Here is a 27606-nt window from a genome sequence, read left to right on the forward strand (position 1 = left end):
GGGGCAATCTCCACAACATAATTGGAGGCTCCCAACAACACCACGAAGCTTCACCAAAATGGCATATGGCTTCGAGGTCACCACAAATGCTCGGGGCAATCTCCACAACTTAAGTGAGACCCCGATGCTTGCCCGGAGCTTTACACCACAATGATTGAGAGCCGAGGCACCACCAAGCTTCTAGGACGCCAAAGCATCCACAAAGAACAATCTCTAGGGTACCAAGTACCCAAGGGTAATAAGCTTCTCAACTTCTCACTTCCACGTATCACCGTGGAGAACTCAAACCGATGCAACTAATGCAATGGCAAGAACACACGAAGTGGTCAAGTCCCTCACACTCAAATCCCTCTACAACAACAAAAGCTATGGAGAAATATGAGAGGAAGAACAAGGAGCTCAGAAAGAACTCCAAGATCAAGATCCAAGGGGTTCCCCTCACATAGAGGAGAAAGTGATTGGTGGCGATGAGGATCTAGATCTCCTCTCTCTTTTCACTCAAGAACTAGCAAGAATCATTGGAGGGATTGAGAGTTAGCAAGCTCTAAGAAGATCAACAATGGGGGAAGAACACGAGCTCAAATGGATGGATAAGGTCCAATGGGGAAGAAGACCTCCTTTATATAGTGGGGGAATGAATCCAACCATTACCCCCACTCACAGCCCGACCGGAGCAGCACTACCACTGCTAGGAGCGGTACTACCGCTGCCAGAACGTCCAAGGGAGCGGTACTACCGCCCGGGAGCGGTAGTAAAAAATTACTACTGCTCCAGGGGGCGGTACTACCACTCCAGGAGCTGTACTACCGCTAGCACCACGAGCGGTACTACCACTGGATACTGAAATTGCCATAACTTTCGCATACGAACTCCGAATAGAGCAAACTCAAGCTTGTTGAATTCACACGATAAGAGCTATCCAACGGCGACATAAAAACTTAAGAACATGCAGTTATGAAAATGCCAATGATATAGAGATGTAAGACCTCTATGAATGAAGAACCGACAAAAACTTCCAACATTGAAAACATCATAGAAGATGCATATGGACTCTGTTTTCGATGAACTCGAGCTTGTCATAAAGATGACCATAAGCTCTAAAACTCACAAGGAGAAATACCAAACAAGACCCAAGATATGATGCAAGGATGAAAATGGTTTGAGCTCTCAACGAACGATACGATCAAGCTACTGACTTCAGAGCCCCCCTTGAAAGTACGTCAAACTATCCGACAATAGAAAAACCTATCAAAGGCAAACCTATACCTTGCACCTAGTCCTCTTGAGCTAGATGATGATGATATTGCCTTCCTCAAGATGGACAACCTTTATTGATTGCTCCCCCATACTCACTATGGGTGAGCCACTCTTTAGCACATTCTTCACAAGTCCATTGCCACCACAATGGATGGCAAGTTTGAAGCATGATATCTTTGTGATCCTCCACTTGAACTATCACACCGCAATCTTGATGACGATCACCAATTGATGTCATCCTTCATAGGTTGAATGAGATATTCCTCTTGACGCAAACCCATGAAACACACCTAACCCCACATAGAATTCTAATGAAGACATGGGTTAGTACAGAAAAGCGTTATGGACAATGCTTACCATACCATGGAATCACTTGATCCTTCTCGCTACATCTTGTACGCTTTTTGTGTTGATCATCTTGATTTACTCTCTGCTTAGTCTTGATCAACCTTGTGTATTTATGACCAATCTTTTGATAATACTATGAATACCACCTTGGTCATCATATAAACTCCTTGAAACCAACAGATGGAATTCAAGAAGTGCCTATGGACAAATCATTCGAATATAACTTAAGGCTACCATTAGTCCATAGGGATTGTCATCAATTACCAAAACAACATATGGAGAAATATGATTTAACAATCTCCCCCATTTTTGTAATTGATGACAATCAGTACAAGAGTGTTTATATAAGAAAATAAGCATAACCAAGTGCACACATGCAAAGCAATAATGCATGCGTACAAGATGTAAATGCTTAAGCAATAAAAGCAAAACTCTCTAAGCATCACCAAACTAAACTCTCTAAACTTCTCCCCCATTGGCCTTGATTGCCAAAATGGACAAAAAGTTTAGAAAGCCAAAATAGTAGGTGGTCCTCCAACGAGTGTGTACTTCTCAACAATAGTGCAAAGAAATACACAAATACAATGATAAATGTTGGAGGAAAATAAACTATATCGAGGACCCAAAGATTGCAAGAAGGAGCGTATGTCACAAATACATATAAAAGAGAGAAGCAAGCAAGCAAAAGATACCAATTGGAACAAGCAATCATATAGTCCTACGAACCACATGAAAAAAGGTATTATGATAAGGGCAAAGGAGTGTTTTATCAAAACTAGAGAAGTTGCCCATGATTTGTGCACTAATAATAATTTTTTTTATTTGATACAAGTGCACAAAATAGGATCGTTGCTCCCCCAAAATGAATAAAAACACACAACAAGTGCAAGTAAATATATGAGACAATAAGCATATCACTTGCACAAACCATATGGTTGCGCAACATGTAAAATAAGCAATATAATAATAAGCTCAACCAAATTGATGTGTGTGAGTCATGGCAAGGCACTTGAGAAGACTAAGATAAGGATGAGCATTACTCATCAACATAGTCTTTAAGTAATGAGAAACAAAGTGCAAGACATATCATTCCCACACACATACTACTAGCAAATGGGTTCAGAAGCTTACTAATAAAAAAATTTAGAACACACTTGTGACAACCCATGGTGAAGAAAGGAAATAATAACCTTGTCAAGGGAAGGGATACCAACCAAGATGTCAAAGCCCTCATCAAGAAAAGAACGAGGAAAAATAATCTTCACCACTAAAGAGTGCATCAAGATGCAAGGATAAAAGATCTGCACTCACGACAAATCCTTTCACGAAGCCAGGAAAAACTGAAAAAGGAAATGCAACGGTGGACGTGAAAGAAAAGAGGATACAAAAAGAGATGTACCTTCTCTCATGTGTAAAAGATTCTAGGTAGAAGACAATCATGATGATATATATCCACAGAGAAGGATGTACACATGAAATGGTTACAAGAAGGAACAAACAACATATCCAAAAGGAAGTCATAAATATACCAATAAGATATTTGCTTGAAAACATAGCACATGGCCTAATATTTTCTTATTGTACAATATGAACTTCCAACTTATGAACATCAAAGACATCCAACTAGCAATTAGACATCATCGTTCAGATGCTTTGAGGAAGGAAACAAGTACCACAAGAACGAATCAAGAAATTCATGCCATGATGCAACCTACGAAATGTTGAATGCAAGAAATGTATGCGTAAAGTAGATAATTGTTACCGAGATAGCATTGGATTGATGTAGTAGATAAAGGTACATCGATCATCCTAGCTTGGCTCCAATAAGTCCATGGTGTCAACACCTTCCTTGTAGGTGAGCCGAGCATCCAATGCATCTCCAATTGTTTCTAGAACAACAACACAAACAAAATGGTGCCCAAACTCATTGGGATAAAGAGTTAGAAAACCAACAATACATAGGAAAAACTCCACATAAATATGTGCATATTGATATGAAATTGAATTTCATGCACACTTTAGCCAATTTATGACTAGGTGGAGTTTCCCCTATATATGGGGTCAAGGAAAGAAAGCATGCAAAAAGAAACTATATATATATATATATATAGTAAATATGCATGCTCAAGGCATTCAAAAATCAAATCAACACATAGTTAGTAAGACACCAAAAGACAAGGTATCAAGTGAAAATAAAATACCAAACAAAAACTTACCACTTGAAGGATACCAACTAAAAGATACATCAAGGAATGATATCCATTGACACATGCGAGACAAAAGGAAACAAGATACCAATTGAAGGAAAACAAACACGAGGTATCTAGTTTCCAAAAGGGAGCTAGGTTCCAAAAAAAACCAAACCCTCAACAAATTTTAATGATGGCACAAAGCATCATAAAGAGCAAGACTTGCCTCCCATCAACACACACTTGATGGAGATCAAAAGATTTTATGATAGACATATAAAGAGCGTGTTCCAAAGAAAATAGGATAGCTCCCCCAAGGGATGTGCATTATATAGAATTTCCATTTGAATACAAAATGCACAAGATGGTATCATAACTTTCTCTATATCTGTAGAAACACAAGACATGTTCAAACCAATCCACAAGAGGCAAGGAAGACAAACGATACATAAAATCTAACGTAAAGATGATTAACAATTTATACCACATGAAGGGAATACCAATTTTCAAAGTACAAGAAGTATTTGGAAACAATTCCCATTGCTAGATTACAAAAATATCCAACATCATCTTTACTCCTAAAACGCAGGCAAATGACACTTGTAGAGCTAACATGCCACCTAGGAACAAGATAATTTACAATATCAACACTAAGTGGCAATACTTCAAATATACACATTTTCTAGGCTTGTAATATGCACATAGCATATTACTTACCCATAATGTGATAACCCAACATTTATTAGCAAGTGGCAAATGAAAACCAACAATAGATAATGAATGGAGCATTTAGATTTTGAATTTCTCATGAGTAGGACATACCACATAGAGACTAGATAAACTTGTAATATTAATACTAAGTGGTATTACTCATGTATACACATTTATAGGATTCTGAGGTGCGCAGAGCACATCACTCCCCCACAATGGGATAATCCATTAATCCCTCAAAAGAGCCAACATAGATACAAAGAGGATGCAAAAAGGCTCAACACAAGACTCACATATACATGATGTGTAAACCAATATACACATACTTGATTACTCAAGATAAGAAAGTTGGAAGCACAAAATATACAAACACATGCACGGTACAAAGCCACAACATGCAAAGGGGCAAGTAACTAACAATGTAAACAGTTTAAGTACAAGTTACCGTAAGGAGGCACATTGGGTATATGATATAAACTTGATAATATATATGACTTGGCTTGAGATAATATGAATGATGAAGACCCCTTAATTCTTCATTATGTATCCAAGTCTCTAATGTCCTCCAATATCACCTATTGATCAAGTTTGAGCTTGTTGGTCCCAAACCATGTTGGGTCCTAAGAGGTTAGTCACAATAGGCTTGGCTACCCAAATGGTTCTTTTATTGACACCACTTTGAGTACCAACAAACCTGGCAAACACATTGCCAACCTTATCCTTCCCAAGAGAATATATATCATCAATAATATTGGGTTTGATAAACTACCTCTCATGCAAGAAGAAGCAAAGTGACCCTTCTCACGACATAAGTAGCAACATCTACCCTTTAGTTTCTTCCCAACTGATTTCTCAACTTGAGGAGTGTTGCTTGAGTCTTCTTGGGGAGAGGCCTTTATTCAACTTGTGGTTGAGTATGTGTTTGAACTTGTGGCCGCTTCCCTTGTTGCTTGTTACTTTGGGGATTCTTCTTTAATGGGCAAGATCTAACATGGTGCCCTTCAATTTTGCACTTGAAGCAAACAATCTTGGCCGAATTCTTGACTTGTTCTTGGCCCTTCTTCTTTGAGCTTTTGGACTTCTTCTTCTTGTTGGAATTGAATCCAAGTCCACCTTTGTCATTTCGGGAATTTTTTCCCACACAAGGTATTGTTGAGTGTGTACATCCCTTCATGACTCATTTCCAAGTATTTCTTTAAGGAGGTGACTTGGGCCTTGAGCTCTTCGATTTCCTCTACATGGTTAGTATCAACACAAGTACTAGAGTAAGTATAAGCATCATTATTAGAGCAACAAGGCAACAAAAGTAATTCATCACAAGATGTAGCAACATTATGAGTAGACAAATTACTAGGACTAGCACATGGCAATATAGCATTTTGACTAGAAGTAGTGCTAATGTCCACATGAGGCTCACTTGATGTTACCTTGGTAGTAATAGCCTCATGAGCCAATTTTAGCACATTATGGGATACTATAAGATCCTCATGAGAGCTTGTGAGCATTACGTGACTTTCTTGCAATACGGATGCTTCACAGGAAAGAGAGTTAGTAACACAAGCATCATCGTTAACAACAAGAGGAGAAGGCAACTTGGCAAGCTCTTAAACATAAGAAGCTTCAAGTTGGGAATGAGAATCGGTGAGTTCGATGAGCAAACTCTTAATAGCCCTTGAGCCATTTTCGAGGTGCTCATAGTCCTCAAGGAGTTCAGCATGAGCAACTTTAAGCTTATCATTTTTAGTTCTAAAATCGTTAGCCACCTCGAGGGCTCTATCATGGTATTCCATTAATCTAGATAATTCTAGAGCAAAGGTCTCCTCAAGAGATTCCTTGGTGGTTTGTTCATTTTTGAGAGCTTGGGATAGCTGTGTTATCTCATCAGCGTAATCACGCTCATGACCTTTCATTGTCTCAATGGTGGCCTCATGCTCCTCGAGATGAGCTTCCAACTCCTCAATGTATTTCTTGCCCTCATTGGCAATAGACATGATTTCCATGAAGTTGAAACAAGCAAGTTTATTCTTATAAAGATATTTAAAAATCACTCTAAAATTTTAAGGGTCCAATATTATCACTCTCTTCATCATTATCATCATCATCATTGATAGATATATTGGGATTCAAGGTAGGAGATACCTTTGAAGCCTTAGCCATAAAGCAAAAGTGAGAAACAATAGATGATGATGCAGGATGCCTTGAAGCATCATTCAAGGCCACATCTTGTTCCATGGAGTGATGGATTTCCTCTACATTGTTAGCAGCACAACTCGAGGAAATAGATATTTTTATCATGGCAACAAGATATAGAAAGCATATCATCATGAGATTTTGTCAAGCAGTGTTTACATGATATGCAAGGACTATCAACACAAGCATATAAAAAATTTAGAGTACTCAAAGTGTTAACACCCAAATATGAAGCATTGCAATAATATAGTGATGAAGGATCATCAACAATAAGCCCACTATTATCATTGCAATGATCACCACTACTGACTATATCATTACCTTGTGGCAATCCACATGTAGGTGATGTAGATGAAGTTGAGAAGACCACACGACCGGAGCTGGAGGGACAACAATCATTCCCACAAATCTTGGATACACCATATTTATCTTGAAGCTTTGTACACACCTCATGAGCATCCTAGAATGGCATGAGTTGAAATATAACTACATTGCTCAAAGCATCAAAAAGCACATCAGAAGCTTGAGCATCGAGATAAAAGTTTTCCTCATCATCTAAAGATATATTTTGAGAATCCTTTGGAGGAGAAAAACCCATATCTACAATTCGCTCTAAATTTGGGTCCAAGACCCTAAAGTGATTAAGCATGCGAATTACCCAAACATCAAAACTTGTGTCATCAAAACTAAGAGTGACAATGAATCCTAATCCCCTAGTCGACATCCTTACTCTCTAGGTGGTTAAACCTAATAATGAGAGACCTAGCTGTGATACCAATTGAAAGGATGTGGATGTCGCCTAGAGGGGGGTGAATACGCGTTTTAAAATAATTACAGTTTAGGCTTGAACAAATGCGGAATAAAACTAACGTTTAATTTGCCAAGCACAAAACCTAAAACAACTAGGCTCACCTATCTGCACCAACAACTTATGCTAAGCAAGATAAACAACTAAGTGATAGCAAGATATATGACAAGAAACAATATGGGTATCACACAGTAAAGTGCATAAGTAAAGGGTTTGGGTAAGAGATAACTGAGGCATGCGGAGACGATGATGTATCCCGAAGTTTCCCTTGCAGATGCTAATCTCCATTTGGAGCGGTGTGGAGGCACAATGCTCCCCAAGATGCCACTAAAGCCACAGTAATCTCCTCACACCCTCGCACAATGCAAGATGCTGTGATTCCACTAAGTGACCCTTGAAGGCGGTCACCGAACCCGTACAAACAAGGTTGGGGCAATCTCCACAACTTAATTGGAGGCTCCCAACAACACCATGAAGCTTCACCACAATGGCATATGGCTTGGAGGTCACCACAAATGCTCGGGGCAATCTCCACAACTTAATTTAAGACCCTGATGCTCTCCCGGAGCTTTACACCACAATGATTGAGCTTCGAGGCACCACCAAGCTTCTAGGACGCCAAAGCATCCATGAAGAACAGTCTCTAGGGGTACCAAGTACCCAAGGGTAATAAGCTTCTCAACTTCTCACTTCCATGTATCACCGTGGAGAACTTAACCCGATGCATCTACTGCAATGGCAAGAACACACGAAGTGGTCAAGTCCCTCATACTCAAATGCCTCCACAACAACAAAAGCTATAGAGAAATATGAGAGGAAGAACAAGGAGATCACAAAGAACTCCAAGATAAAGATCCAAGGGGTTCCCCTCACATAAAGGAGAAAGTGATTGGTGGAGATGTGGATCTATATCTCCTCTCTCTTTTCCCTCAAGAACTAGCAAGAATAATTGGAGGGATTGAGAGTTAGCAAGTTGTAAGAAGGTCAACAATGGGGGAAGAACACGAGCTCAAATGGATGGATAACGTCCAATGGGGAAGAAGACCTCCTTTATATAGTGGGGGAAAGAATCCAACCATTACCCCCACTCATAGCCCGACCGGAGCGGTACTACTGCTGCTAGGAGCGGTACTACCGCTGCCAGAACGTCCGAGGGAGCGGTACTACCGCCCGGGAGCGGTAGTTAAAAACTACTACCGCTCCAGGGGCGGTACTACCGCTGGCACCTGCTGTTATGAAAATGCCAATGACATAAAGATGTGAGACCTCTATGAATGAAGAACCGGCAAAAACTTCCAACATCGAAAACATCATAGAAGATGCATATGGACTCCTTTTTCGACGAACTCGAGCTTGTCATGAAGATGACCATAAGCTCTAAAACTCACAAGGAGAAACACCAAACAAGACCCAAGATATGATGCAAGGATGCAAATGGTTTGAGCTCTCAACAAAAGATATGATCAAGCTACTCACTTGAGAGCCCCCTTGACAGTACGGAAAACTATGTGACAATGGAAAAACCTATCAAGGGCAAACCTATACCTTGCATCTAGTCTTCTTGAGCTAGATGATGATGATCTTGGCTTCCTCAAGATGGACAACCTTTATTGATTTCTCCCCCATACTCACTATGGGTGAGCCACTCTTCACCACATTCCACACAATTCCATTGCCACCACAATGGACGGCAAGTGTGAAGCATGATATCTTCGTGATGCTCCACTTGAACTTGAACACCGTAATCTTGATGACGATCACCACTTGATGTCATCCTTCATAGGTTGACTGAGATCTTCCTCTTGACGCAAACCCATGAAACACACCTAACCCCACATAGAATTCTCATGAAGACATGGGTTAGTACACAAAAGTGTTATGGACAATGCTTACCATACCATGGGATCACTTGATCCTTCTCGGTACATCGTGTACGCTTTGTGTGTTGATCATCTTGGTTTACTCTTTGCTTAGTATTGATCAACCTTGTGTCTTTATGACCACCCACCTTGGTCATGATATAAAATCCTTGAAACCAACAGATGGACTTGAAGAAGTGCCTATGGACAAATCCTTCGAATGTAACTTAAGGCAACCATTAGTCCATAGGGATTGTCATCAATTACCAAAACCACATATGGAGAAATATGCTCTAACACATTGCCTCTGTACTGACTCATGAAAAAGCCTGATGGTTTTGAGTGGTATGATGAGGCACAAGCAGCGTTTGTCAAGCTAAAAGCCCTGCTTTTGACCCAGCCCGTGCTTGTTGCTCTCACAAAAAAGAACGCCTGCTCTTATACATTGCGGCTACTAATAAAATCGTCGGCACAGTTCTGACTGTCGAGCGATAAGAGGAAGGCAAAGCTTACAAAGTCTAGCGCCAACTCTACTACATTTCTGAAGTACTGACCCCTTTGAAGAAAAGGTATCCTCGTTACCAGAAGCTCCTCTATGGAATATATTTATCAGCGAAGAAGGTGGCGCATTACTTTCAAGATCATTCGGTATCAGTCGTCAGCGATGCCCCACTGTCATATATTATTTACAATCGGGACGCATCTGGTCGCGTGGCTAAATGGGCCATCGAGTTGTTGTATTTTGACATCAAGTTCGAGGCAAAGAAAGCTATCAAGTCTCAAGCGCTTGCTGATTTCATGGCCGAGTGGGTGGAACAATAGCAGCCAGCTCAAATTTACTCACCACACTGGACTACGTTCTTTGATTGTTCCAAAATGTTGAATGGGTCCAGTCCTGGTGTGCTATAGGTGTCCCCAAAAGGCGACAAGCTCAACTATGTTCTCCAGATTCATTTTGATATCTCTAACAACGAGGCTGAATATGAAGCGCTCCACTACGAGTTGTGTATGGCCATCGCACTCGGCATCCGGCGCTTGATGGTGTACGGTGACTCGGATCTGGTGGTCAATCAAGTGATGAAGGAATGGGATGTCAGAAACCCAGCCATGACTGGGTATTTCTATGCAGTAAGGAAGCTTGAGAAGAAGTTTGAAGGTCTGGAACTCCACCATGTTCCCCGATTGAAAAATCAAGCAGCTGGTGAAATGGCCAAGATTGGGTCCACTCGGAAACTTGTCCCTAGCAATGTGTTCCTGGAACACTTACATACTCCTTTAGTGCAAGAGGATCCTTTCACTGAAGAGCCCCCACAACCGATAAGCACCTCCAATCCGACTGAGATTGATGTTCCAGCAGTCGTTGACTTGGTTATGGAAATTCTGGTGATCATGCCCGAGTGGAAAGTACCATAGATCGCATACATCCTGAGGCGAGAACTCCCGGAAGACGGAGCTGAAGCAAAGTAGATTGTCTGCATATCAAAGGCTTTTACTCTAATGGGCAACCAGCTTTACGGAGAAAGTGTTACTGGTGTAGATCAATGGTGCATCTCCCCTGAGGAGGGCCGACTGATCCTGGAGAAAATCCACTCGGGGACCTGTGGTCATCATGCGTCCTCTCGGACCATTGTTGCCAAAGCATACCGAGCTGGGTTCTTCTGGCTGCGCGCTAATGAGATGGCTAAAGATATCATTGATCACTGCGAAGGCTGCCAATTCTATTCTAACTTGTCTCACAAGCCCGCGTCTGCCTTGAAGACCATCCCACTCGTCTGGCCATTTGTTGTTTGGGGTTTGGGTATGGTCGGCCCTTTCCGAACGGGCCATAGTGGATCCACACACCTGCTTGTTGCAGTCAACAAGTTCACTAAATGGATCGAAGCCAAGCCGATAAAGAAGTTGGACTCCCGCACCTCCATCAAGTACATGAAGGAAATAACATTTCGGTAGGGAGTTCCTCACAGCATCATAACAGACAATGGTTCGAACTTTGACTCAAAAGAGTTCAGACGCTTTTTCTTTGCTCAAGGCACCTGGGTGGATTATGCGTCCGTCACACACCCCCAAATCAATGGACAAGCTAAGCGGGCAAATGGCCTTATCCTTCAAGGGCTGAAACCTCGACTCATGCGAGATTTGGGACATTAAGCAGGAGCCTGGGTAACTGAACTACCATATGTTTTGTGGGGCTTGAGAACAACTCCCAACCGGTTGACTAGACGCACACCCTTGTTCTTGGTGTATGGAGCAGAAGCCGTCTTGCCCAGTGATCTCCTTCACAATTCTCCTCATGTGCATTAATATTCAGAGGTGAGGCTGAAAAGGCGCGACAAGATGAAGTAGATCTCCTGGAAGAAGAGCATGAACTGGCCTTGATTCGGTCGACTGTATATCAACATGATCTACTTCGCTTCCATGTGAGGCATGTCAGGAGTCGAGTGTTCCACGAAGGCACTCTGATGCTCCGAGTGGATCAACAGCGACCTCACAAGCTTGCCCCTTCATGGGAAGGACCATTCGTCGTCACCAAGGTATTGAATAATGGAGCGTACCACCTTTACAACCTCAAGAAGAGAGCCGACAAACCTCGTGCTTGGAATGAAGACCTACTCCGTTTTTATGCTTGACAACCGACTCCTTTGATGTAATAAGAGAATTTTCTGAACAATGTTGCTTGTCAAAGTCATGATTCCTACAGTTTCTGTCAATTCCAATCAAGCAATTTCACACTCAAAATATACTCCGAGTGACGAGCAATCCTCTCACTCGGGGGCTTAGCTATGAACCAGTGCCTAAGTACAAAAATACTCCGACTGAAGAGTAGTCCTCTCACTCAGGGCTTAGATGCAAACATGTTTTCGCCTAAGATAAAAACCCTTCCAAGTAAATGGCAACCTATTTACTTGGATGCTTAGCAGCGAACCAGTCTTCGCCTAAGTTCAAAATATACTCTGAGTGAAGAGCAATCGTCTCACTAGGGGGCTTAGCTGCAAACATGTTTTCGCCTAAGTTGAGCAGAGTAAGGCAAGACCCGCTTGGCTCCTAATGGATTGTCGCAGGTTCAAGTGATGCCTTTGCGCCACTGAGTGACAGTTTCGTTAGAAACCTCCTCCAGGTGCGACCGAGTGGAATCCTCAAGGCCCGAGTAGTGCCACATAGCATGATCCCTCGCATGAAGAGGCTGAATCCGCTGACCGAGGAACATTTCAAGCACGTCCATCCCCGTCACTCCGCCACGAACCAAGCTAACCACCTCATTTACCACGCTCCCTAACTGAGTCTTCTCCTCATCCGACACGTTTATTGTCCTAGGAGTAGTCGGTCGCTCCAAGATGAATGGGGGAAGGTCAGTCGACATATTTGGAGATGCAATATCATTACAGTAAAACCAAGTCGACTGCTAGTTTTGAACTGACTTAGGAAGGGTCATCTGACGATACGTATTCCTACTCCTCTTTTGGATCCCCAGACCACCACACAACTGAATGACATGAGTCCTACTATCACTCGGATTAGCTTTCTTCACTGCTTGGGAGCGCACAAAGAAGATGTGTTTAAACAGTCCCCAGTGACGAGGATGGCCCAAAAAGAATTCACACAGCATAACGAATGCGGCAAGATACATGATGGAATTGGGAGGAAGATGATGAAGTTGCGCACCAAAGTAATGCAGAAAACCGCGGATGAAAGGATGAGGGGGCAAAGAAAAACCTCGCTCAATGTGAGTAAGGAGGAGGACTTGTTCCCCTTCGCATGGTTCTGGCTCGATCTCCCCTTCAGGCAGCCTCCACGACTTCTCAGCTGTCATCTCGTGTTCTACGAGCTCCAGAACATCCTCCTTCTGGACAGTTGACGGGATAAAGTCTCCCTAGATCCACCCTGGCGGCAGCGCAGATCGTCCTCCTGGCCTCTTCGACTTTCCGCTCTTCTTGGCACGCTCAAGCTGGCTCGTCTTGCCTTTCGTCATTGCAGCAGCGGCGGAGACAGATCAAAGCAGCACGTGCGAGGCGGAGATGGAGAGGAAGCAGGGGAGAATCAGAGAAAATCACTGCTACAACCCTAGCTTCGGCCATATTTATAACCGCCCGAGTGAGTCACTGACTGGTGGGCCCGCTGGATCTCTGTCTATCCCGATAACAGAGGAGGCGCGATACATGGCTGAAAGTGCGTTATATCGACTAGAGGGGGTGAATAGGAAATTTTTAGAATTTCATCACTGAGGAAATTCCTTTTGAGGAAATTCCTCACTTGTGAATAACTTGGAGCAGAAATAGCAAAGGATCGGGAGTGCAAAGTATTACTACAGCAGTTTTCACGATGAGGAATATGAAAAACAGTTTGCACAGTATGCATGCACACACTAAGCAGGTGAGGATTAACTAGCATGATGAATTTGAGATTGAGGAAATTCAGAGAAAGTCTTCAGCAAATTCTTCAAACAGAGACAATGAAAATCTTCAACATACAATATTGAGGAATTGAAAGAGTTGAAGAAATAGAACCCGTATCACAGTGAAGACAGTGGTTGATGACCCAGTTCCATCTGCTGTGATAGTCGTACGTCTCGTTTGGAGCGGCTTGCTATTGAAACCAAAAGACACACAGTCCCGGGATACACAGTCCCGGGACAAACAGTCCCTACCGTATTCTCCTTGAGCTAAGGACACACAGTCCTCGCCCAACACTCGTGGTAAGTCTTCAGGGCAGACTTCCAAACCCTCACAAACTCGTTCAACCGGCGATCCACAATTGACTGCTGGATTACTCTAGACCATGACGCCCAACCGTCTGGAGGATGCACAGTCCTCAAAGGTAAAAGGCGTTGGTTCCACACAGGAACAAATTCTTCAGTGATGCTCAATCACTTGGTTTTTGGTTTGTGGTTTGGTGTTTGGGATATTTCCTCACTGATAATTTACTGTCGAAGACTCTGAGGAATTAGGGTTGCTCTAAATGACAAGTGTCAGTTTCTCGCGGAGCAGCCAACCAGCTAATGGTTGTGGGGGCGGCTATTTATAGCCTGGGAGCATCCCGACATGATTTGACATTAATTCCCCTAAATATTATGACTGTTGGTGTGGATAAGATCGGCGAGGTGGCGCGAATCGCGGCAACGGTCGGGACTCTCAACTATGAGAGTCCTCATGTCTCTCATATTCCTCACTTGAGGCTTTTATAGGTTTAGGCTTGGGTTGAGCATCATGAGGAAATTCATTCGTAGTGTTACCTTGACCCCCTTTAACAGTATGGTGTTCCTATGACTCAAGAGTGAAGAAAGTGAAACGAAAAGAATAAATCTTCACGCTTCAAAGTCTTCAGACTGATTTTCTTCAGGACACATCGAGGTCCTCATCTTTAGTATCTTCATGAGGAATATCAATTTCATCACACTTTCTTCGTGATTCAAATCTTCAGCATAAGACCAATTTCTTCAGCCAAAGATATACATTTTTAGGGGTCAATATTCATCGTATAATGCAAACTCCTCAGCGACTTATAGATCATGTGTACACTCATGAACACATTAGATACTTAACCTATAAGTCTTCAAACCACCAAAATCACTAAGGGCACTAGATGCACTTACAATATCCCCCTTTTTGGTGGTTGATGACAATTAGGTTAAATTTTCAACGAGGATAAAAATATGAAGTGTAAATACTTAGTTGAGGAATTTGAAAACAAGATACTGAGAGACTCCCCTGAAGATGTAAAACAAGATACTTAGTTGAGGATAAAAATATGTAGTGTAAATCACTTTGAGCAATTTGCTTTCCACAGCAAATGCACATTGATGATTTATATCATGGAGATCTCCCCGTGTATCTTGTAAATCATGCATACATATGACATATAATATGAGGAATTTGAGAATGCATGATGAGAAATGGTATCTGACAAATTTCAGCATGCATGCATTAATATTTTGAGGAATAAGCATGCGAAGAAAAACGTTCAAAAGCGTCAAAGTACCATCGGGCTTAAGTTACAACTCATTACATAAAACACTTCAGAAGAACCAAGATTTTGTAACTTAATAAAGTTTATAAGCCCCAAAATTTATCCCGCGTGAAGACTAACTCAGATTTCTCCCCCTTTGTCATCGAGTGACAAAAAGGGACAAAACTGAGGACTAACGCCCCATGAAGACTTTTCACTTCTTCGCTCATGAAGAAAATGCGTGAGGATTCTTGGCGACGGGCTTCTTCCTTGGGCCCGTGACGAAATGGAACTATCCTCAAGGTCTGGAACTGGAATTGGCTTGAATTTCTTCTTGGGAGGTCACGGCCAGTCAAAGTCGTGAGTAAACTCCAATTCATCAAGTTCTTCTTGAGTCTCTAGATGAGCCAAGGTGGCCCAGGTACGATCAAACACCTCATGAAGATAGTAGTGATTTTTTCTTCACTGCATTCTGAGTCTCGTTGAGGGTTTTCACAATGGCACTGAATTGACGTTTTACCCATTTGTGATTGCAATCGACCTTCCGATGAAGACTGAGAAGTAGTTCTCTGTTATTCATTATCCTTGGGGCAACAGGGCTAGGCGGATCCTGAGTTGCAGTGTCATTATATGAAGAATATGCTTTTGGTTCGCGAAACTGGCCATCAAGGGGCCGACTTCCTTCATCGCTGACAGATTTTCCTTTTCCTTCAACAGGCTCAAAAGTCTTCTTGATGACTCTGTTCGGAGGCAGATATCTAATGTGATTGTTGAAATCAGCATGATAGTTGATGCCTGACCCGCGTTTGATGAATCTCATGATCCACGGAGAGTAAATCTTCATGTCAAAGGGCGACATAGCATTATCAGCCAGAGTCCTCAGGAAGAAGTCGTGAAGGTTTATTGGTATGCCATGGATGATGCTTAAGAGGATAATCTTCATGATGCCTACGACATCTTCTTCTTCATCATGGCCTTTGATTGGAGCGATGATGCTGCACAGGATCTAGTAGTCAGTTCGTGGTTCATACTGTAAGTCTTGAACCAGAAAGGTAGTTCTTGGAGGTTGATCCTTGGCCAAAGGCTTCATGAGGGCTTCCATCAGTCTGTTGGGCGACTCTATTCATCATACATCTGCATAGCTTGTTCTGAGGGAATTGAAACAGGAAGCACTGGCAGCATTTCAGTGGCAGGAGCTTTGTAATGAGTGTGTTGAGTCATCCAGTCCTGCACCCAAGTGTTGATATCCTTCGGGTCTCCAAAGATGTGCAAAGTAGCATCGAACTGAAGAATTATATCACTGTTACAATCACTTATATCAGTGCAGAGAGGCAGCAGTCCAGCTTCATGAAGAACACTGAGGACTGGGGCGAATCAAGGAATATCTTCCATCTCAACATGAGGAATATGTGTATGCTGAAATATTTAGCATCCACTAGAGCACTTGAAGAATCTGTCTAAGCTAACTTGGGGCGCTTGGCCTCTGATGATTCTGAGCTAATTGAAGCTTTTCTTTTCTTCGCTTCTTTCTCAGCAGCCTTGGTTTTCTTCACGTCTGATGCAGTCAGAATCATTTTCTTCACCTGAGGATTGAGGTGAAGGAATTCTCTCTTCAGGAGCTGGTGCAGTGTCAGTCCTGGCAGTTTCCTCAGCTGAAGCATTTTCTTCAGCTCGAGAAGATTTATCAGTTGGAGTGTCTTGAGGTATTTCCTCAATTACAGGTTCATCAGCTGGAATATCATGAGGCATTTCCTCAACAACAGGTTCTTCAGCTTCATCTTCTTCAGTCACCTGAACAGGATAGCTGGACAAAGGCAGCTTTTGTTTCAATGGAGGAGCAGCCTTCTTATTATATTCGTCAACAGCATCAGTTGCAAACTTGATGAAATTTAACTTGAGACTTTGACGATCAGATAGATTCGTGTACTTGTCAGTCAAAGTCTTCAGTTCAGTCTGGGTGGATACAAGATCTTCAAGCGTCAAAATGAGCAGATTCTGCCTGAGGAATTTCTCCTTCTTTAGTTTTGCAGCCTTTGCTTGCTTGGCTTGCGTCTCTTTCCATTTGGCCTCATTGATGAATGTGGTAACCATATGAATGACACCTGGGGGAAGCTTCAAGTCATCAATGGGGGTGCTTGGATCTTCATACCAGACATTGATGAAGTCCAGGAAAACCTTGGGATCCATGGCAAGAGGAACAGAGTTGCCTGAGGCTTGGGCAACTCGTTCCTGCTTGTTTCTGATGATGGCTTGAAGATTTTCATCATCAAATTCATCACTTCCTTCTGATGCAGAAGGGACATTGATGACTTTGCTTGGGCTGGGCCTCATGCCCCTTCCAGCAGTCATTTTAGTCTTCAAGGGTGTTGATGAAGACTTTGTCTCTGAGCTCGTGGCAGATGGTACACAGGAGCTGGAGTGAGCAGGCTGTTGCTTGAAAATCTTCTTTTGTTCAGACTTTGAGGCATGTGTAGCAGTTCAAGGTTTTGGGGCAGGTGCAACCTTCTGAGGCAATTTCTCTTTAGGCTTTGAGGCCTTCGATTTCTTTGGCAAGGTCTTCACTTGAGGAATAGTTGTACCCGAAGTTTCAGCAGCACAAGATGTGGCTGAAGTGGCAGCAGCAGATTCTTCATTGTATTTCTTCACTGCAGCTTCTGCTTTCTTCTAAAGTTTAGACAAGTGTTTGTCTTTCTCCTCAGGGTAATCCTCAACAGTTTTGATGCTTGAGGGATGTGCAACTTGATGATCACCAAGAGGTGGCCTTTTGCAAGGTGGCTTGAGGGCGAATTTCTTCGCATACTTTGGAGTGACGAAGCGATATTCCTGCCAGTCCTTAGTCCACCTTGCCTATGAAGCCTAATTTTCCGCTTTGCCATAGGTTCTTGCTCATCTGGCGTAGAGTAATCAAGATATATATCCTCATGGATATCAATGGCAGTGTTTTCTTCAAGTTTCTTTCCACCCTTTTGCTTTCTGTCATCTTCCATTTTCTTTAACTGATGCTTTTGCTGAGGTATTTGCACTCTTGAAGATTCTGATGACACTGGCAAAGTTTCTTAGAGGAACGCTGCAAACGAGTTAAGTTGATGAGAACCTAGAGATGCATCAACTGACATTTTGTACGTGTGAACAGAGTATAGGTGCGAGGAATTTGGAGAGGTCATATGCGTTCTCGAATTTGAAGAAATTGAAATTTTAAAAGTTGAGGAATTTGACCAGTGGGTTGAGGAATTTGTCTAAGCATTCTCATCTTGGCTTCTAGAGTTGTGCAGATTCAAAAATTTGCACTATTGAGGAATCACATAAAGAATTTTAGTGCCTTAGTGAAATTCATCAAGTGTTTGAAGAATTGAGTGTGCGAAGCTGATAGACACTGAGGAAAAACAGATTTCTCGAATCTAAGGTAAAATAGTAGATCAAAAGGGGCAGTAAAATAGGATTTTAATTACCCTGTGTGGCGAGCACGAAGGACAGAGGCGGTAACAGTAAGAGGCTCTTCGGTTCGAGTCCGCTGCGCCCTAACTTGGCGGCAGAAGATAGCTACGGCGGCGGCACATGTAGATGTTCCGTTTCCGACGCGAGTTCGGCAACGGAGAGGTCGCGGCAGTGAAGCTGTTCCTCACCGGCGACGAGATTGCTAGCGGTGGCGCTAGGTTTGTGATTGAGGCGGAGAGAAGGATGAGAGGACGAAGAGTTTTGATAGAGGGGGTAAGGACCTATTTATAGCTCAGCTGAAAACGTTCCGGCGGAAACTTTGGAACCGAACAGCCCTTGCCGATTCGTCTCCGCATGACACATGTAGCCCACAATAGAAATGGTGGAGATCATGCTTATCCTAGCGTGGGAAGTGGGTTCAGTTACTTTGTAACGTCATAAAATTCATTTTGAATATTTGAGGATTTCGTTGCAAAATCCTCGACTGACAAGGATACAGTGAGGATTTTGAAAAAAAAATCAAGTAGAACGCATATGAAGAATTGAATAGACTCGGTTGAGTATAGCATAGAGAGGGGAGTAGGGTCCGATCACATTCACTTAGATAAAATATCAAATTGAAGAAATAGCTATAAGTGAATGTTGTTGAGGACTTTGAAATCTCAGTGTGTATATATATATATATAGGTAAATGAAAAAAATAAGATATTGAAAAACTTGAGGATTTTGTGAAAAAGCGTCAGGTTGATGAATTTCAACTTTGAAGAAAAAGCAGCTTGAAGATTTTCAAAGTTCGGTGGTGGCGTGACCCACCGTATAAGAATGATGATTTCTGGCGCCGCGTACAATTGTCGTAGGGCCCTCAGAACCAAATTCTTCATTAATTTCCTCACACTAAGAGTGATATTTTTCATTAATTGAAGAAAATCAATTATTCGTGTGTTGCACATCTAAGTCCTCAATTTTGCATAAGTGTTAGGATGTGTGCATGTTTTTACAAAGCATTTGAAGATTCTAAGATATTTAGATCACACCCCAACTTGCAAAACCTTTTCTCGTCCAAGGGCTTAGTGAAAATATTTGCTAGTTGATCGTCAGTCTTCACATGGTCGATGAGGATATTGCCCTTGAGAACATGGTCCCGAAGAAAATGATGGCGAATCTGGATGTGCATAGTCTTCGAATGTTGTACTGGGTTGTGTGCAATCTTGATTGCACTCTCATTGTCGCAGTAGAGAGGCACATTTTTCATGTTGATGCCATAGTCCTTGAGGGTTTGCTTCATCCATAGCAATTGCGCACAGCAGGATCTAGCAGCAATGTACTCAGCTTCGGTAGTGGAGAGAGAAACACGGTTCTACTTGTTTGAGGACTAGCAGACTAATGATCTTCCGAGGAAATGACAAGTGCCAGAAGTTGACTTGCGATCCACACGGTCACTAGCATAGTCAGAATCAGAATATCCCACGAGATGAAGATTTGAGCCCTTGGGATACCATAATCCTAGTGTTGGTGTGTGAGCTAAGTATCGAACAATATGTTTCATAGCCTTATGGTGTGATTCCTTCGAATTTTCTTGAAAACGAGCACACATGCAAACACTAAGCAATATATCTGGCCTAGATGCACACAAATACAGTAAAGAGCCAATCACCGAGCGATATACCTGCTGATCAAAATCTTTACCATATTCGTCAGTGCAGAGGTGGCCGTTGGTAGGCATGGGAGTCTTGGCGCCTTTGCATTCATGCATGTCGAATTTCCTCAGAAAATCCTTGAGGTATTTCTCCTGTGATATGAAGATGCCATTGCGTTGTTGACGAATTTGAAGACCTAAGAAGAATTTCAGCTCCCCCATCATAGACATCTAATATTCTTCACTCATCATGTAAGCAAATTCATCACTGTAACGTTTGTGAGTACAATCAAATATGATGTCATCGACATATATTTGGCACACAAATAGTTCATTGTCATAGGATTTTGTGAAAAGAGTTGGATTGAGTGAACCAGGTTTGAAGCCTTTCCTCATGAGGAATTCCTTCAATGTATCATACCACGCCCGAGGGGCTTTCTTGAGGCCATAGACTGCCTTTTTTAGTCTAAAGACTTAGTTTGGATTCTTCGGATCCTCAAAACCTGGGGGCTGAGCAACATATACTTCTTCCTCAAGCTTACCAATGAGGAATGCACTTTTCACATCCATTTGATATAAAGTAATGTTATGATGATTAGCATAAGCAAGTAGAATTCTAATAGCTTCAAGTCTAGCAACAGGTGCAAAGGTTTCATCGAAATCAATTCCTTCAACCTGTGTGTAGCCTTGGGCTACAAGTCGTGCCTTATTCCTCACCACTTGACCATCCTCATCTTGCTTGTTTCGGAAAATCCACTTGGTGCCGATGATATTATTCTTCCGAGGATCTGGTCGTTTGACGAGATCCCACACGTCATTTAGCTTGAATTGAAGAAGTTCATCTTGCATGGCTTGAATCCACTCACGTTACATGAAAGCCTCAGCAACTTTTGAAGGTTCTGTGATAGACAAAAAATAAGAATGCCCACAAAAGTTAACTAAGTGTGAAGCTTTTGAGCGAGTGAGAGGACCTGGCGCGTTGATGTCATCGAGGATTTTGTCAACTTCTACTTCATTTGCAATCCTCGGATGAGCTGGTTGAGGATTTCGTCTAGGCTGAGGAATTTGTTCTGGAGCAATTTCCTCAGGAGCATCTTCTTGATTTTCGTCAGTGCTGGGAGTGATTTCTTCAGCAATTTCCTTAGTAGGAACAATGTCTTCAGTAGCTTGAGCTTGATTGCTTCCTCAGGAGACAATTTATTTGGATCAAGAGGCAATTGCTCTCTTTGCGAGCCATTAGTTTCATCGAACCGCACATCTACAGTTTCAGCAACCTTGTTGTGATAGTTGTTGAAGACTCTGTAGGTGTGCGAGTCTTTTCCATAACCGAGTATAAAACCCTCATGTGCTTTAGGTGCAAACTTTGAGCTATGGTGAGGATCTCTAATCCAGCATTTTTCACCGAAGACTTTTAAATAACTTACATTGGGTTTCTTCTCAACGAGGAGTTCATATGAAGTTTTCTTGAGCAATTTGTGAAGATATACCCTGTTGATGATATGGCAAGCAGTGTTGACTGCTTCCGGCCAGAAACGACGAGGAGTCTGATGTTCTTCAAGCATGGTTCGTGCCATCTCAACCAGAGTCCTGTTCTTTCTTTCGACGAAGCCATTTTGTTGAGGAGTATAAGGAGCAGACAATTCGTGAGTAATACCAAGTTCATCAAGATAATCATCAAGACCTGTATTTTTAAATTCAGTCCCATTATCACTCCTGATGTGTTTGATCTTGACGCCGAAGTTCGTCGAGGCCCTTGAGGAAAATCGTTTGAATACTTCTTGCACTTTAGTTTTATACAGAATGATATGCACCCCAAGTATATCTAGAATAATCATCAACTATGACAAAGCCATATAAAGATGCTGCATTTGTTAGAGTGTCATAATGAGTAGGTCCAAATAGATCCATGTGAACCAATTCAAATGGACGAGTAGTAGCCATGATAGTCTTCGAGGGGTGTTTGGATCTGGTCATTTTTCCAGACTCACAAGCACCGCAGAGATGGTCCTTGAGGAATTTGATTGATTCGATGCCAATGACATGTTTCTTCTTCGCCAGTGTGTGCAAATTTCTCATACCTGCATGACCAAGTCTTCGATGCCATAGCCAGCCTTTTGAGGTTTTTGCTAGTAGGCATGTGGCTGGTTGAAGACCTGTGGAAAAATCAACAATGTACAAATCTCCTCTCCTTACACCTTCGAATACTTTGGACCTGTCAGATTCCATGATGACAACACATATATATTTTCCAAAGATAACAACCATATCAAGATCACAAAGCATTGAGACTAACATGAAGTTAAACCCAAGGGATTCAACAAGCATCACTTTGTCCATGTGCCTATCCTTGGAAATAGCCACTTTGCCAAGTCCCAATACCTTGCTTTTACCTTTGTCAGCATAGGTGATTTGCTTCAGTGGTGATGGAGTCAGTGGCGTATTCATCAGCAAGCTTTTGTCACCAGTCATATGGTGTGTGCAGCCACTATCAAGAACCCACTCAGTACTCTTGGGTTCGTCATCCTGCAGATGAACTAGTACAGCTTACCATCTCATATGCTTCAAACTTGAAGAATATGATATCAATTTCATCAGATATGAATTTCATCATAAACAGTAAATTAGAGGACGTGTAAAATGTTATCATTTCATCAATGTTAGCTTGCGTCCAATCAAGCATTTTCCTCATGTCTCCAGCAAATTCTTCAGATGATGATTTTCATATGGAGACCTGACCTGCAGAAGTGATTAGTTCAATTTCTTCACCACCCACATCTGAATGGGTGGTACAGAGGTTCATCATTTAACGAGCACCATATGAGAAAGGGGGCATTTAAGCTAATGCACTTCTCTTCACAGTAGGGCGGTTAGATTACTCAAATGAATAGGCACAGAAGTTCTTTGAGGATTTATGAACATAATGATTTGAGGAGTAATGCTCATATTCATATCCCTTGTAATTTCCCTGCATATCAGAAGCATTAGCACGAGTACGAGCATAGTTTTGACGAGTTGAGGATTTTGATCCTCTTAAAGACTTTGGTCCACCTCGGGAATTTGATCTGGGTTTAGATTCTTCATGGGTGGTGTCATGAGGACATTCACTTGAAGATTTTCCAAATAGCTTTTGGGGACCCGGATTTTCCTCAGGGGTGGTCCATTCCTGCAGTTAGTTCCAACATATTCACCAGATTGATTTGTGAACAGTTTATAGTTGGAGTCAAATGACTCATCTGAGGAATAGGATAATTCACATCCAAAGCCTGTTAGATTGGATGGATCAACGGGAGGCTCTTTAGCAGCAACCCATGAGGTTTTCGGATACAACTCAGGTTTCCAGTATGATCCAACAGCATTCAGTTTCCTTTCAAAGGTAATTCCTTCTTTCCTCGGGTTCCTGTTTAAAATCTGCTTTTTGAGCACATCGCAAATGGTTTGATGCCCTTTGAGACTTTTGTACATGCTTTCACATACAATTCCTTCAGCTGTGCATTTTCGTTTGTGGCATTTGTGGTTTCCTCAAGTGAAGAATTTGATACCACATGAGCAGTTGAAGAATTTGTAGCAATAGAAGCATTTGATGATTCTGGTGAAGAATTGGCAGTTTCATGTTCGATGCATTGAAGACATGGTGGAATGAATTCAACCTGAGCGGCACTGATCTGTTGAGCCAGTAATGAATCATTTTCCATTCAAATATCATCATGAGACATCCTCAACTTCTCAAGATCAAATTTCCTTTGAAGGAATTCATAGGAAAGTTTCTCATGATCAGCCAGGAGTGTGCCATGACGATCTTGAAGATTATCAAATCTGGACTAAAGACTTTTCATATCTTCAGTGAGGATTTGGGTAAGATTCATTTCATCATTCAACAGGACATCGCTTCTGTCTAGTAGTTTCTAAAACTTTTCAAGGGCAGTTTGTTGTTTAGTTGCAATGTTTGCAAGTTTACTCTAACTTGGTTTTTCATAATCATTAGGTTCACAGTCACTTGAATCAGAGGAGGAAGTGGCATTCGGTACCTTTGAACCTTTTGCCATGAAGCAATAGGTTGGAGCGAAGTCATCGGCATAGTTATCAGTGTAGATGGCATTGTCGCTTTCTTCAAGGTTGAAGATTGACTTGCTGACGAATGTGGTAGCCAGTGCAAGACTAGCCACACCAGACTCTGAGGCTTCTTCAGAACCCTCCTCTTCATCACATTCCTCAGATTCTGCCTCAGAATCCATTTCCTTGCCAATAAGTGCCCGAGCCTTTCTAAAACTAGTCTTGTTGTGCGATGAGGACTTTGAGGATGAGGATTTTGAAGATTTCTTCTTTTTCTTCGAGTCATCAGAACTTTCATCCTTGTATTTCTTCTTCTTTCATTCCTTCACCCAACGAGGACAATCAGCAATATAGTGACCTAATTTCTTGCATTTGTGGCAGGTTCTTTTCTTGTAGTCCTCAGATGAAGATTCTGATTTCCTCATATCTCTTCTTGAAGATTTACCAAACTGGCCACGTCTTGTAAACTTCTGGAATTTCCTCATGAGCATTGCAAGCTCCTGTCCAAGTTCTTCAGGATCACCAATGCTGCAATCCGAGTCTTCTTCTTCAGATGAGGAAAATGCTTTGGCCCTCAGTGCATGAGGTCTAGAATAGTTTGGTCCATATAGATCTCTCTTTTCTTCCTGTTGGAATTCATGAGTATCGAGTCTTTCGAGTATATCAGGAGGATCAAGCATCTTGTAGTCTGGTCTTTGTTGACTCATCAGAACCACTATATCAAATGATGAATCCAAAGATCTTAGAAGTTTCTTCGCAACTTCATGGTCAGTAATGTCTCGAGTTCCCAGTGCTTGCACTTCATTTGATATGTCAGTGTGGCGATCAAAGGTATCTTGGCAGCTTTCATTGTCAAGCCTCTTGAAGCGATTGAAGAGATTGCGAAGAACATTAACACGAGAGTCACGCTGAGTTGATATTCCTTCATTGACTTTGGACAACCTTTCCCAAAAAAAATTGCTGAGCCCAAAGCACTCACTCTGCTATACTAACCTTTGCTTAGATGGTCACAGATGATATTCTTCACTTGAGAATCATGTTGCTTGAATTTCTTCACATCAGCGGCAGAAATAATAGCACTGATGGAGGGAACACCACGTTCCACAATATACCAGAGATCATTATCAATAGCTTGAAGATGCATCTGCATCTTGGTCTTCCAATAGGGAAAGTCCTTTCCTTCGAAAGTAGGACGTCCTGTAGTAACCTTGATCATGCCTGGAGTTGACATAACTAAAACTTCCGGTTGTTAAACCAAAATCACACAGAACAAGGGAGTACCTTGCTCTGATACCAATTCAAAGTGCGTTATCTCGACTAGAGGGGCGTGAATAGGAGATTTTTAGAATTTCAACGCTGAGGAAATTCCTTTCGAGGAAATTCCTCACTGATGAATAACTTGCAGCATAAACAACAAAGGATCAGGAGTGCAAAGTATTACTACAACAGTTTTCTCTATGAGTAATATGAAAAAACAGTTTGCACAGTATACAGGCACAGACTAAGTTGGTGAGGATTAACTAGCGTGAAGAATTTGAGGTTGAGGAAATTCAGAGAAAGTCTTCAGCAAATTCTTCAAACAGAGACAATGAAAATCTTCAACATACAATAGTGAGGAATTGAAAGAGTTGAAGAAATAGAACCCGTATCACGGTGAAGACAGTGGTTGATGACCCAGTTCCAACTGTTGTGATAGTCGTACGTCTCGTTTGGAGCGGCTTGCTATTGAAACCAAAAGACACATAGTCCCGGGACACACAATCCCTACCGTATTCTACTTGAGCTAAGGACACACAGTCCTCGCCCAACACTCGTGGTAAGTCTTCAGGGCAAACTTCCAAACCCTCACAAACTCGGTCACCCGGCGATCCACAATTGACTGCTGGATTGCTCTAGACCATGACGCCCAACCGTCTGGAGGATGCACAGTCCTCAAAGGTAAAAGGCGTTGGTTCCACACAAGAACAAATTCTTCAGTGATGCTCAATCACTTGGTTTTTGGTTTGTGGTTTGGTGTTTGGGATATTTCCTCACTGATAATTTACTCTCGAAGACTCTGAGGAATTAGGGTTGCTCTAAATGACAAGTGTCAGTTTCTCACGGAGCAGCCAACCAGCTAATGGTTGTGGGGGCGGCTATTTATAGCCTGGGAGCATCCCGACATGATTTGACATTAATTCCCCTAAATATTATGACTGTTGGTGTGGATAAGATCGGCGAGGTGGCGCGAATCGCGGCAACGGTCGGGACTCTCAACTATGAGAGTCCTCATGTCTCTCATATTCCTCACTTGAGGCTTTTATAGGTTTAGGCTTGGGTTGAGCATCATGAGGAAATTCATTCCGTATTGTTACCTTGACCCCCTCTAACAGTACGATGTTCCTATGACTCAAGAGTGAAGAAAATGAAACATAAAGAATAAATCTTGACGCTTGAGAGTCTTCGAACTGATTTTCTTTAGGACACACCGAGTTCCTCATCTTTAGTATCTTCATGAGGAATATCAATTTCATCGCAATTTCTTCGCGATTCAAATCTTCAGCATAAGACCAATTTCTTCAGCCGAAGATATACATTATTAGGGGTCGATATTCATCCTATAACTAAAACTCCTCAGCGACTTATAGATCATGTGTACACTCATGAACACATTAGATACTTAACCTATAAATCTTCAAACCACAAAAATCACTAAGGGCACTAGATGCAGTTACGGTGGCGATAAGGGTGGCATGATAATCGAGGTGTCGCTGCCCCACTTGCCCTGGTTGTTGCGTCATCAACGCAGAGCACGCGCTAACCAAAATTTCGAATCCCGTGAAATCCGGACATGACGAAGTGATCCGTCACATCTCAAGTTCTCGTCGGTCACTTGGATGAACCTCAATGCTCAAATTCACTCGGACGTACTTCACAACACAATCGATCAGGGTGAATGACGAATATTTCAATCGACGCACAGTTCTACTAAGCCCGGAGGCACGTTCAAGATCTATATGCCTCGATAGAATCTGCATCGACCCCTTCCTCACTTGAACCCCGATCCATTCAGGGTCTAATGATGGGGATATGTACCTAGGGTAGGGCCATAGGCTTGACCTACATGTCCTACCTAAGGGCACCTCATTAAAGACTTGAAAACTACGAGGAGGATTCCAACTGGATAGTCGTAGCGTGTGAATC

The sequence above is a fragment of the Hordeum vulgare genome, chromosome 6H (genome assembly GCF_904849725.1).
Source record: "Hordeum vulgare subsp. vulgare chromosome 6H, MorexV3_pseudomolecules_assembly, whole genome shotgun sequence".
NCBI lineage: Eukaryota > Viridiplantae > Streptophyta > Magnoliopsida > Poales > Poaceae > Hordeum > Hordeum vulgare.